The 12,205-nt window shown below is 43.3% G+C and overlaps 1 protein-coding gene across 3 annotated transcripts in view; it reads right to left on the minus strand.

Annotated features, from left to right (window-relative positions):
* The window catches only part of ARHGEF3 (Rho guanine nucleotide exchange factor 3), a 305,003-nt gene that overhangs the window by 46,093 nt on the left and 246,705 nt on the right, over positions 1-12,205 (minus strand). The window lies entirely within an intron of this gene.

The following is a 12,205-nucleotide window of genomic DNA, read 5'->3' on the forward strand; positions in this document are numbered from 1 at the left end:
GAGAATAGGAGATTAAAAAAATTCTTGGCCTAATTTGATTTTTCTTTTCCATTTACTCAGTATGTCTCCAGCTGCATTTTACTGCTATCTAAAAAGAGCCCTCAGGGAAAATGTTTCCAGATTCTAGGTAAATAGCTCTACTGAAAACCAGCAAATGCAATTCCAAGGATGCTTTCGGGCTTTACAAAGAGATGACAGAATACAACCTGCAGAGACAACTCAGCTGCCAGACCAAGCTGGGCAAGGTCAGTGCTAAGCTCAGAAACAAGATATCTGTTTCAAGTGTGGACAGTACCCCCACCATGCAGTTTTAAGACAGAGAAGGAGGGCATCTCACTAAAAAGGTTAAAAAAAAAACAGAAAAAGGCATTGAGTATTGTGTGTTGGCAGTATTTTCTGAATAAAAAAGTTTGCTTCATTTTTTCTAGGTCTTACAGGGTTTTTTTGTTTGTTTGTTTGTTTTTCTTGTCTTATTGCACCAGCTAGGACCACCTGTATATTATTGATTACAAGCTGAGACAGTGGGTACACTAGGGTAATTCTTGATTCTGATGTGGTTATTATGAAGATTTCATCATTATGAATTGTGCTTGCTGACAGCATGAGAGAGATACCCTTTATCAAGGAGAAAGAGTTCCATTCTATGCTAAGTTTGCTGTGAATTTTCATAATGAATGAATACTGACCTTTATCAAATGTTCTCTCTTTATCTTTCCAGAGGACAAGGAAAGGGAAAAAAAGAAGGGAGAGGTGGTGGGAAGGGAAGGAGACAATGAAGAAAGAAGCATGGAGATCACATATTTTCGTAAATGAATTAGCACAGCAATTTAAAACATCTCTTGTGGAGCCAAAGCATCAGAGACTCTTAAAAACTGAGAACAAACTGAGGGTTGATGGGGGGTGGGAGGGAGGGGAGGGTGGGTGATGGGTATTGAGGAGGGCACCTTTTGGGATGAGCACTGGGTGTTGTATGAAAACCAATTTGACAATAAACTTCATATATTGAAAAAAAATAAAATAAAACATCTCTTGTGCTTGAAATACAAACAAAGGGAATAAAGCACCCAATGACATTTCATTTTTAATGTGAGATTTTATTAAATAGATTTTCATATTCCTTCCCTAGGGAAGACAGGGAAGTCTCCTCATTCTTATCTCCCAATAGGTAAAAACCAAAGCAGATTATATGCATGTAAGAAAGTGCCTATCATATCAATATGATCCAGCACAACTTTTTATTCCTTCAAAAATGATTCCATTCTAATAGACATGGCATATAGCAAACCATCACTCATTCTCCCTGTACTTCATTTTTGCAGCTAGGGTAGGGTTGGGGAGCAATAGAAGGGTCTTCCTTATCATGTTTGTAGCTGTCCTGAGACTACCTTCACTTAGCCACAAATTCAGCCCAAGAGGGTGAGAAAGGACTGACCACTCTACTGCAGGACAACACTGCTCTTGCTTGTTCTACACCTGATGAGAATCGACTGTGCTAGCAGATGCTTTCGCCCATAAGTTAATGGACTCAGAAAAGTCTTTCAAATGTTTGAAAATACCAGGGAAGCCTTAGGCAGGGCTCCATCTGTGTGACAGAAGGTGTGCTGGGAACTGCACACCCAAGGGTCATGTTTAATCCACCTAGTACCCCTCTAGGAGGCTTTCATCATCCTTACGTTAACAGGAAGTTGTAATTTCAGACTGATTGAGAAGTCCTAGCATTATGAAATAACAACAACAACAACAACAACAACAACAACAGTCTCATATTTATTGCAGGGACTCCCCTTAATGCCTTATAGATATCTACCATTTTATTCCTCCTAATAGCCCTGAAAGGTAGCTACTATTATGAGGCAAAAGATGAGCAATGTGCTTAAAGTCACTGAAAAAAGGTGGCTAGGATTTAAACCTAGCAGGCTGGCTTCAGAGCCAATGCCTTACAGCTTGGTATAAGGGGCCAGATGGTAAATATTTTAGGCTTTGTGGTCATCTAGCCTCTGTCATGATTACTCATCTCTGCCATCAGTCTTAAACAGTATGTAAATAAATGAATGTGACTATGTTCCTTTAAACCTTTATTTAGAGATTAAAATTTGAATTCCATACAGTTTTTACATGTCACAAAATTTTATTCTTTTGCTTTTTTCAACCATTAAAAATAGAAGCCATTCTTTTCTAAGGAAGACCAGAGGAAGTAGGCTATATTTGGCTTGTGGGCCACAGTTTGCAGACCACTGCTCAACACAACTTCTGGCTCCTGGGTCAGTGGTCCTCAGCCTCAGCTTTTCTACTGTAACATGCCCAAGGACTCCCAGGTACAGCACCCTCCCAAGGCACACTTAGATAATCATCAAGCTCTGGAGAGGGCACAGGCTTGATTTGCTTATTCTTTCTGTAGCTAGCTAAGCAGGGTCCTCCCCTGGTAAGCACGAGATATATCTGACCTATCTTTTATGTGAGTAAACCCTATCCCACTACATTTTATTGTCTTAACTTTCCAAATAAATCAGCCCATACATGACACAAACTTTCCCTGACCATTGATGGTTACAAATAAGGGACAAATAAAATGATAGGATGCCTGGGATCTGTTTCACAGTAACACAGGGATAGAGAGTGGGGATGTGTAGGAAACAAAGCTGATCACAGGTTGGTAATTGTCAAAGCTGGGGGCTGGGCACGGGGGACGCAGTATGCAGTCCTGCCTGTGGTACGCAGTAAAAATGCTAGATGATACAAAGGCTTATTTTAATGGACAGAGAACCATTTTACAAATGTATCAGTGAGCAGACAGATGCCATCAAAGATCTGTACTTCAGACGTTAGTGAGGGCCTAGTGACAAAGGATACTGAAAGAGTCAGATGCTAAGACATTATCTAAAATTGAACATAATTAGAAGAAACTTGGTAAAATGAGAAAAAAAATCCCACTACTGAATTTCAGTAATTTTCAACTAACATAGGCCATAATAGGGAAGGGTCCATGTAGCTGGGAAATCAAAGGCTGAGAGAGCTACCTTGAAACATTCGAACTTAAAGATGAGCAAACTGATGGAGAGGCACCGACCCAGCCACCAGACTCCCTGAAGTCTGCTTTATGCTACTGACTGGTGTTTTATTTGCTCTCATTAAGAAAGCTATCAACAGGCTGCCAATCGCCAGACTCCATGACATAAAACAGTCTGGTAGAGTTCAAATCAGATGTAGAAACATACAGAGAAAATAGGAGCCATTCAAGGTTGGACTGCCCAGGGAGGGGAGACCTCTGTTCTGTTGGATTTATTTTAATCTGTGAGTATGCTTTCCTTTTCCCAATTCTGCCTCCCAATGTATATTTTTCTCTCCATTTCTACAACAGCACCATCTTCTACTAAGAAGGCAAAGACCTCCCATCCTTGTTAGATCCTCCCTCCTACTCTGCCTCTCTCCAGCCAAATAAATGTAAACCCATGACTACCTGACTGCTTGACTTTACCACCCCCATCCTTAGGACCAAAGGCTGGCTCATGCTGTCTTATGGTTTATGCCCAAGATTCTCACCCTTCAAAACTTCTAAGCCACCACAAATATTATGGTGTTCTCACTTATTTTGACACCTCCTATTGCCAAGGCCTCCCCACCCTTTCAGGGTTTCTCACTGACTTGCTGGCCAATTCTTTTACTCTTGCCTGTGCCCCCTCCAAGTCCTAGCTTTCCTTCAGGTGGCTCCACTCCTCCCCTTTGGGGGACCAGACAGCCTGCGTTGTACCTTGTCCCTCAAAGACAAGATATTCCTGCAGGTTCTCCTTCTAGATAATGTTTTTCTAACTAAATGATTGAAAATGAACCACATTAAAAAATCTATCTATCTATCTATCTATCTATCTATCTATCTATCTATCCATCCATCTATCTATGTCTGGCTATCATACATTCTAGCTGCGTGACCTTGAGCAAGTTACCTACCCACAGTTTCTTCAACTGAAGAATAAGGAAAGAATTCTCCTATAATGCAGTAGTGAGAATTGTGGGTAAGAGCTATCATTTAATTCTGTAAGAGCTTATAATATGTGTCAGGTTTACATGGATTTGCTCATGGCATCTTCAGAACATCCAGTGAGAGAACTAATACCATTATTCTCATTTTATAGATGAGTAAGCTGAGGTTCCATGAGCATAAGTACTTACACAAGTCACCTATCTCAGGTGGCAGAGGCAAGATGTGGATCCTATCTCAGACCACACACCTCAGCTACACTATTCCAAAAAGCTACAATATTCCAATAGCTACACTATTCCAAAAGACAATGATAATGAGTGCAAAGCACAGTGCCTTGTGAAAAGCAAGCTTTCCATGAACACAGCCTAAAATCGAACTCACAAATTGGTATGTTTTTACTAGATTATTTCTCCTTCCCTTCCCCCTTGCCACTAAGAACAGGTGAATTTATCTAATCACCCAGTGTATGTATTCTCTTTTTTAAATAAACTGATCTTGAAATAATTGTAGATTTATAGAAGAGTTGCAAGAATAGTACAGAATGTTCCATGTACTCTGTAACCCCCTTACCTGAAGTTAACATCTTACATAACCATGGCACATATATCAAATCTAAGATATTAACACTGCTACAATAATATTAACTAAACTATTAAAGGATTTACTAGAATTTCATCAGCCTTCCCACTAATGCCATTTTTCTGTTTCAGGATCCAATCCAGAATCTCACATTTATACTTCACTGTCATATATCTACAGTTTCCTCTAATCTGTGACATTTCCTTGGTCTGTCTTTCATTACATTGACACTTTTGAAGAGTACTGGTCGATTATTTTGCTAAATATCTCTCAGTTTAGATCTGTCTGATGTTTTCTCACGATTAAATTAAGATTATGCATTTTTGGCAAGAACACATCAGAAGTGATGTGTCCTTTTTGGTACATCATATCAGGGTAACATCTTATTGCTGGTGATGGTAACCTTGACCATTTGGCTAAGGTGGTGTCATGGCTTGAACTGTATACCCCTAAAAAATATGTGGAGGTTCTACTCCCCAAACCTGTGAAGGTGACCTTATTTGGAAATAGGAACTTTGCAGATATAATCAGTTAGGATGACTTCATACTAGATTAGAGTATGTCCTAAATCCAATCACTGGTGTCCTTCTAGAAGGGAAATTTAAAGACATAAAAGGAGAAGGCAATGTAACGATGGAGGCGGCAACTAGAGTGATGTACCTATAAGCCAAAGCACACTAAGGACTGACAGCAAATACCAGAAGCTAGGAAGAGGCAAGAAAGGATTCCCCTGCAGGTTTCAGAGGGAGCATGGCCCTGCCAATACCTTGATTTCAGGCTTCTGGTCTCCAGAACAGTGAGAAATAATTTTGTTGTTCTAAACCACCCAGCTAGTGGCACTTTGTTGCAGATGCCCTAGGAAACTAATACAGGTGTTGTCTGTGGGATTTCTCCCAGTAAAGTTACTATTCCCTTTGTAATTAATACATAAGTTGGAAGAGATACATTGTGACTACACACACCCTTTTAAATCTAACTCTGTGACTGTTTACCCAGCATTTGCAAAATTGGCCTCACTGAAGTGTACATGTGTCACCCCTAGTGGGGTTGGCAGGGGGGGGGGGGGTAAATGTTTGCTGGCTCAACAGGGAGAACCAGAAGGCTGATCCAGGCAAAGTACCCAAGAGAGTCAATGTTGGCTGGGGCGGGCAAAGAGAGGGGCAGGTGATTAACAGGCAGGGCACAGTGGACCACAGGGCCATGCAGGGCGCGGAGGCAGCAACGAGGAGGCCTTCATAGAGCTGTTTGAGCAGGGCTATAGGAACAAGAAAGGGAGCTTGTTTGGAGTTTGCAACTGACTCTTCATCTTTGTTTTTTTGGTTTTTTTGTTTTTTTTTGAAATAGAAAAAGACAATAATGAAATAATGGTTTCAACTCCAAAATTTCCATTAATTTTTTTTTCTCTGCTCTTTTCCCTGGCACAGAGCTAATTGACCTGGTGTCATCTGTTACCAGAAGTTGAAAGGCAAATAATGAGGCCCAAATTCCAACGGAAACCTGGCTTCATTGATTAGGCCAAATGCATTTCAAAATTATTGGTTTTCTAACCCACAAGGTGAGCAAAAGGTCTTCACACTCAGAACTACAATTTTCCTTTAGAGATTTTTATCAGTGGTTTCAACAAAAGGGCTACAGACTTTGTGGACTTTGACAAACCACCAGGAACAGCGCCCTGAAGGGGTCCTTGATACTTTGTCTCAGCTAATCTCAAAGATGGGGGCCACACCCTGTGCTTATTCTCTCCTGCAGTCTTGTTGCCCTGCCCTGTGCATCCAAGGGAAATCTGATTTCCTCTTTGATGAAATGGCCCAACTTTCTCCATATCAGATGCTTTAAGAAAAACATCTCAATTTCTTTCAAAAAAAAAAAAAGTTGTGTGGGTTTTGTTCACTTATTTTTATTTTTGTTTTTGTATTTTTGCTTGCTAAGGAAGAGTCAGGAAAGTCTGGATAAATAAACCAGACCACTCTGAGTTAGTTGGGTCTCATGGCCAAGCTGCAGACAGGGTATTGGATTTGCTATGTTGTGATTCCAACAATTTCTCCAGCCTCCTCTCATGGAAACGCTAACCAGCAGATGATGGAGATGTCACAAGATGGTCTATGCAAATCCACAAATTAAACCATCAGCTCTCGGGGCCATAAAACTGAACACACAAAACTTGGAGAGATTCTATTTATTCTCTGAACATCAAGTCTTCTCTGCCCACGCCAGTTAGCACCTACGGCATCTGGCCAAAGTCTGCCTGTGAGGTGGTTGCTTTTGGGAAGCCTTGATGAAGGGGGAGGCATCAGGAGGCCATGTGACTAAGCTGAAACAATGCTGGCATGAGCCTCTGAAAGCCTGCTCCATCCCTCCTCCAAACACAGTCTCCCATAAAAAGCAAATAAAAAATGAGCATAGAAAGAAATCACACTTTATGATAACTTCTGTGGTCAGCCCGGCTTCGTTTCCTCTAGGCCTCCCTGCTTCCTTCAAGTCTACAACACATGCTGGCAAAATGCTGTAGTTCCCTAATGTGCGCATAAACTAAAATGACCAAGGGAAGGGGTGGTGTGGGGTGAGGGAGATGGATTTCAGCCAGCAGAAGCAATTAATTTTACTACAAACTCTGAGAGGGCTAATGTTCAGGGCAAACCATTTTGTTTCTGAGGGCAGACCTCAAGCAACTTATTATCTTTACATTATCTTTACTCTTCTGGTTACCATTGAATCTGTGCCCCTGCATTGGAGAATAACTGGCCCTGCTTGTCTGCCTCGGGGAAATTCATTTTTGCTGAATGACGGTGATGGGATAAAAAAAAAGAAATGAACCTTGGGCAATAATTCAGTAAAATATGGGACTCTGAGAGCTGAAGCGGGCGGCAGCCTAGGTTACGAACGTAATCTCTTAGCAGTGCCAGTAAAATAAAACAGAACCACTGTTTCAGACACTGTATTTTTGGCAAACGTTTCACTCCTCAATTACTTTCAAAGATATTCGTTTCAGTCAACATTATAAGTAAGGGTAAGTCAACATTTGTCCTGGCAGCAAGCCCAAATTTGTTATTTTATTAGTCTGCTACTGGTTAAATTGGCCCAAGATTAAACACATCTAATAAATAGCCCTAAAATATTGGAGTTTAGTAGAAGACCACATTCAAATTCTCTTACACAGGATGTTACTATTAACCTTGGGCAGAGGAGAAATGCACACCCACACCCCAGTTAAGTTCCTTTTAGCAAACGCCAACCCATCGCCTGAAACTCATTTTGGTCATGCCCAGACATGGCACTATGGACCTTCAGAGAAAGAGGAAGCCAAATATTTAGCTCTCTCTGCGGTCCCTGATTCCACATCTGCCTTCCGAACGTCAAGCAAAACTTTTACTTTCTTGAGGCAGACCAGGCCAGATGCTCAAGGCTGAAGCACTTCAAGAGTTTGGCCTCCTGAAAAAGGATAAGGGCTGCCAACAGAGTCACGCCTCTGTGGCCCTTAAGGGAAGGCCAGCTTTGGGCCCAGAAGGTATTTTCTCATGGTTAGATTCAGGTTATGCATTTTTGGCAAGAATGCCACAGAAGTGATGTGCCCATCATGCCCGCCCATCCATAGGTCTAGAAAATGGGGTCAAAGCACACATCCCTGGTTGCAGAATGTCAACAAGGCACCTGGAAGTGGCAGTGGTGGCCTAATCACAGCCACAGGGCCCAGAGGAAGGCCTCTGTGATTCTGGGGTTTCACATTCAGTCATTTCCTACTGACTTTCTGGAAACCCTTGGGTGGGATACAAATTCTGCGTTTGTTGATCTCTATGAAAGGGATTCCCTGGCTTCCCCTTGGGCTGAGTTAGAGGGGAGGTGGAAAAGAATGCCACTGGGGATTTCAACCCTGCTTCAGGGTTTGGGAGCTGCTGTGTACAGGCTTCAAGAATACTTTAAGGATATTTGCAGAGGCTTCCCCAGAGTTTAGGAATAAGCTGCAGACTCTGCAGCAAGTCACAAAGTTCTTATCACTCTGGCCCAAAGAATGTGTTGATTCTTTGCAAAGGATCTAAGGATATAATATAAGCCAACCTTTCTGGCCAGAGCACAATGTCCTATTACCTCAGATCAACAATGTTACCTCCACGGGCTTAGTCTCCTTCTCTGTGTAGTTGGGGGGGGGGGTGATTCGGTGAGTCTCCTGCCCCCTCACAGGGTTTTTGGGAAGATGATATGAGATCATGGAGGTAATGTGCTTGGTACAAGCCTGCCCCATAAGTTGCTCCCCGTAAATATCAGATTATTATTGCCCTTACTTCTGATGCCCAAGGAGAGGTGTGGTCCCTTCCCCAGCCTGCTCTCCTGCCTTCATCCATCCCTGCAGCACTAGATTTTACCCTGGGCCTCCCAAGGATGAAGCTGGAGCTCCGTGTTACCTGCCACACCACAATCTCACTAATGACATGTTCCTGCCACTACACCTCAGGCTGCTATGAGACCACATATTTTGATTCCACATTCCTGACCTCCCTTTCTTCCTGCAGCTTTATCATCTGTTTAGTCAAACTCTGGCTGGATAGAGCAAAACTGGGAGTGGTTTGGCAAGATCCAAGGCTATGTAGGATGAGAGGAAAATAGCCATGAAATCCCAAGATAAGAACCTGAGTGAGTTGGGGAAGGGAATCCAGGTGGGTCTTGAGGTCTACACCAAAACCCTCCTTCTTACCCAACATTGCTAAATTACGGGCTAGAAGAGCTGTGCTCCAATCTTGCCAGATCCCACTACTATGTGGGATTAGGCATTGACAGAAACTCTGAGCATTCAACCCATGTCAGGTGAGCAAGGTGGAATTTCTTCCCAAGATAACATGTTACCTTTGGCTTCCAGAAAGAACCATATAGACCCACTGGCACGTCCTCCCATCCACCTCTTATCCTTTGAAGCTCAGAACTATCTTTACTTCCCAGAAATGGAAAAAGAAGTACAGAAATAAAAAAAAAAAAAGGATGCTCAGATCTTAATCTTGATGTCCCAAAGGAAGGACAGATTGTTCCAGCCAAATCTGGGATGATCAAGTATGTCTCAGGCAAGCAAAGCTGACAACCAGGTCTGCCATCTGACTAAAGACTAGGCTGGGACCAGGGATATACCTGCTGGGTAAAACCTACAGGGACATCTGACCAAGGGCACGGGGTGTGCAGGATGAGAACACGGACCCCCTCTCTTGGGGCCCAGTCAGCTTCTGTTTTTGACAAGAACGATATCTGAGCAGACGAGACTTGCAGAAATGTGGCCTCTAGAGAGAAACAGAGAATACATTTGCCACACTCCCTGGTAACCCCCAGCTGTCCCTTCTAGCACAATTTATCCCTTCAAATCACTGGGTTCACGTTCATCCTCAGCAGCACATGCCTCCTGTTAGAACCAGGGAAGGTTGCACTTGGGGGTTTTAGAACAGTCTACTCTCAACTGAGAACAGAATACACTGAAATCTGATTATTCAAAATGGAAAAAAACTACCAGTGGCACAGCCACAAGGGGCTGACTGAATTGGGAATAAAATAAAAAAATTTTAAGCTTTCCTGTTTTCAGCTTTCAGCGACATCTTACCACCCACTGAGCAACGGTATGTAGAAAAATGAGGTACAGAGCATGCTGTTCAGGAAGCTGTGAGGTAGGTGATCGATAATGGATTCATATGGCCTTTCTGTTGCCCCCACACACTCCAACTGGGCAGATGAATAGCTTCAAAATGTTATCCCTTGGGAGATGTGTGTTTGTGTGTCTGTGTGTGCATGCACACATGCACACGCATGCATGCACATGCACATGTGCGCACACACACAGAACACAAAACTAACTTTATTTGAGACAGTCTTCATTCTGTTGCACATTTTTAATGACAGGAATTTAAAAATGCCCACAAACAATGCATTTTCCCCAAAGCTCATAACAAACACTGGCTCTCAGTGCTGTTCATTTGCAGCCTTGAAACATAGTGATTACGTGTTATTTCTAAGTCTGAGCAATTAATATGCTACCAGATGTATCATTATCTACAGCCTATTAAAATTCAGAAGGCTGCAAATTTGAAAAAGAGTGTGTCACACACAGGACAGAGGAGGCAGAGGCTCGGAGACCCGCTCAGCTCCCCACCTCACTTGAAGCTCATTTCAATCACAAAGTCGCAAGAGAGAAAATGAATAGACAATGGCAGTCGACTTAAAAGAGAAGTAGGTACAAACCTGTGATCTGTTTGGTTTTGTAAAAAAATGCAGGAGATTCAGTGGTAAGGGATGCAAATGAAAGTTTCCAGAGAAGACAAAGACAGTTTTGTGGTAAAAGAAAAATGTTATTTATTGTGGTAGAAAGGGGCGAAGTTCCCATGAGTCTTTCAGCTCAAGCCATCTAGAGATGGGAGGGCTCCTTTGGAAGGACCACATGGGGCCTAACCTGGCAAGAGTTCCCTGGAAAAGTTTCCCTAAGTACCCTCAGGGATCGAGGGAAAGTCTCCTTCACTGGCCAGGCGCTCCTGCTCCTCCTGCCCCACCATTTGGGGTCAGGCTCTGGGGTTGCTCCTGAATTTACAAAGCAGGGCTGCACAGAATGATGTCAGGGGCAGCAAAGCCTCCAGAATTGTTAGGAAATTGCATCCTGCGAGGTTCCCTACCTACACAGATTCTAGCAATTTTCTAGAAACAGAGAAGTCATCCCATACCTGACCCAGGTGTGACTCCTCTCTTCTGACTGTCAAATGGAGACAATGGGGAACCCCTAAGTGGGGAGGAGGAGACACCAAGAACCGTGGAGTCCCTCTGTTCCAGGTGCCGGTACACACACACTCATCTGTATCAGACAACAACTCCATCACCTCATTTTTTTAGAAAGGAAGCAGGTGTTCAGAGAAGCAAAGTGACTTGCCCTAAGTCATGCTCAGTAATTAATTAATTGGCAGAGCTGAAATTCAAATTCAAATCTGACTTGAATGGTTTCCCTGCCACCCCCTACACTGGCTTCCCGGAAAATACAACTTCTTCTTATATCGTAACAGCAACAATACTGATGGTGGCTTCGTGCCAGGCTGTGACAAAGTGCTTTCTATGCATGGTTTCCTTGACTTCTCTTAAGTTAGGACTATTAGCAAACTCATTTTGCAAAGCAGGCAACTGAGGCTCAGAGGGGTTAAGAACCTTTCCTAAAGTCACACAGCCAGCGTACACAGTCAGTGGCAGAGCCAGGACTGAGCCCAAGGCTGCTCCTCAGTAAGATCTGCATTCTTAACCCCAGCATTGCTCACTCCCTAAGCCCTGGGGGAACCCTGACCAAAATAAACATGGTAGAGGCAGGACAATGGAGACTGAGGCAGGAAATGGAAAACTTGAAGCTGTTCATTCAACATCCGAGCCCTGTCCCTCTGGAATCAGGAGCCCCTCTTGGCTTCCCCCCAGCATCTTAGAGGCCCAGCCAGGTACACAGGTGCCCTGCTCATGTGCCCCTAGTGGGCACTGCCCTCTGTGAAGACCCACCTGGGGAATGGTGTTGTGAGCATCCAGCATCAGAGGGCTCACTGGAGGACCACCTCCTAGTACTGCCCCCCTCCCAGTCTGTGAGATTGCCTGCTTCCCCATCCCTCTATCTGCCGATTGACAGTCACTTGTCTGTATGTCAGGGTTCGGAATGACTCA

This window comes from Prionailurus bengalensis, chromosome A2 (genome assembly GCF_016509475.1).
Source record: "Prionailurus bengalensis isolate Pbe53 chromosome A2, Fcat_Pben_1.1_paternal_pri, whole genome shotgun sequence".
Taxonomy (NCBI): Eukaryota; Metazoa; Chordata; class Mammalia; order Carnivora; family Felidae; genus Prionailurus; species Prionailurus bengalensis.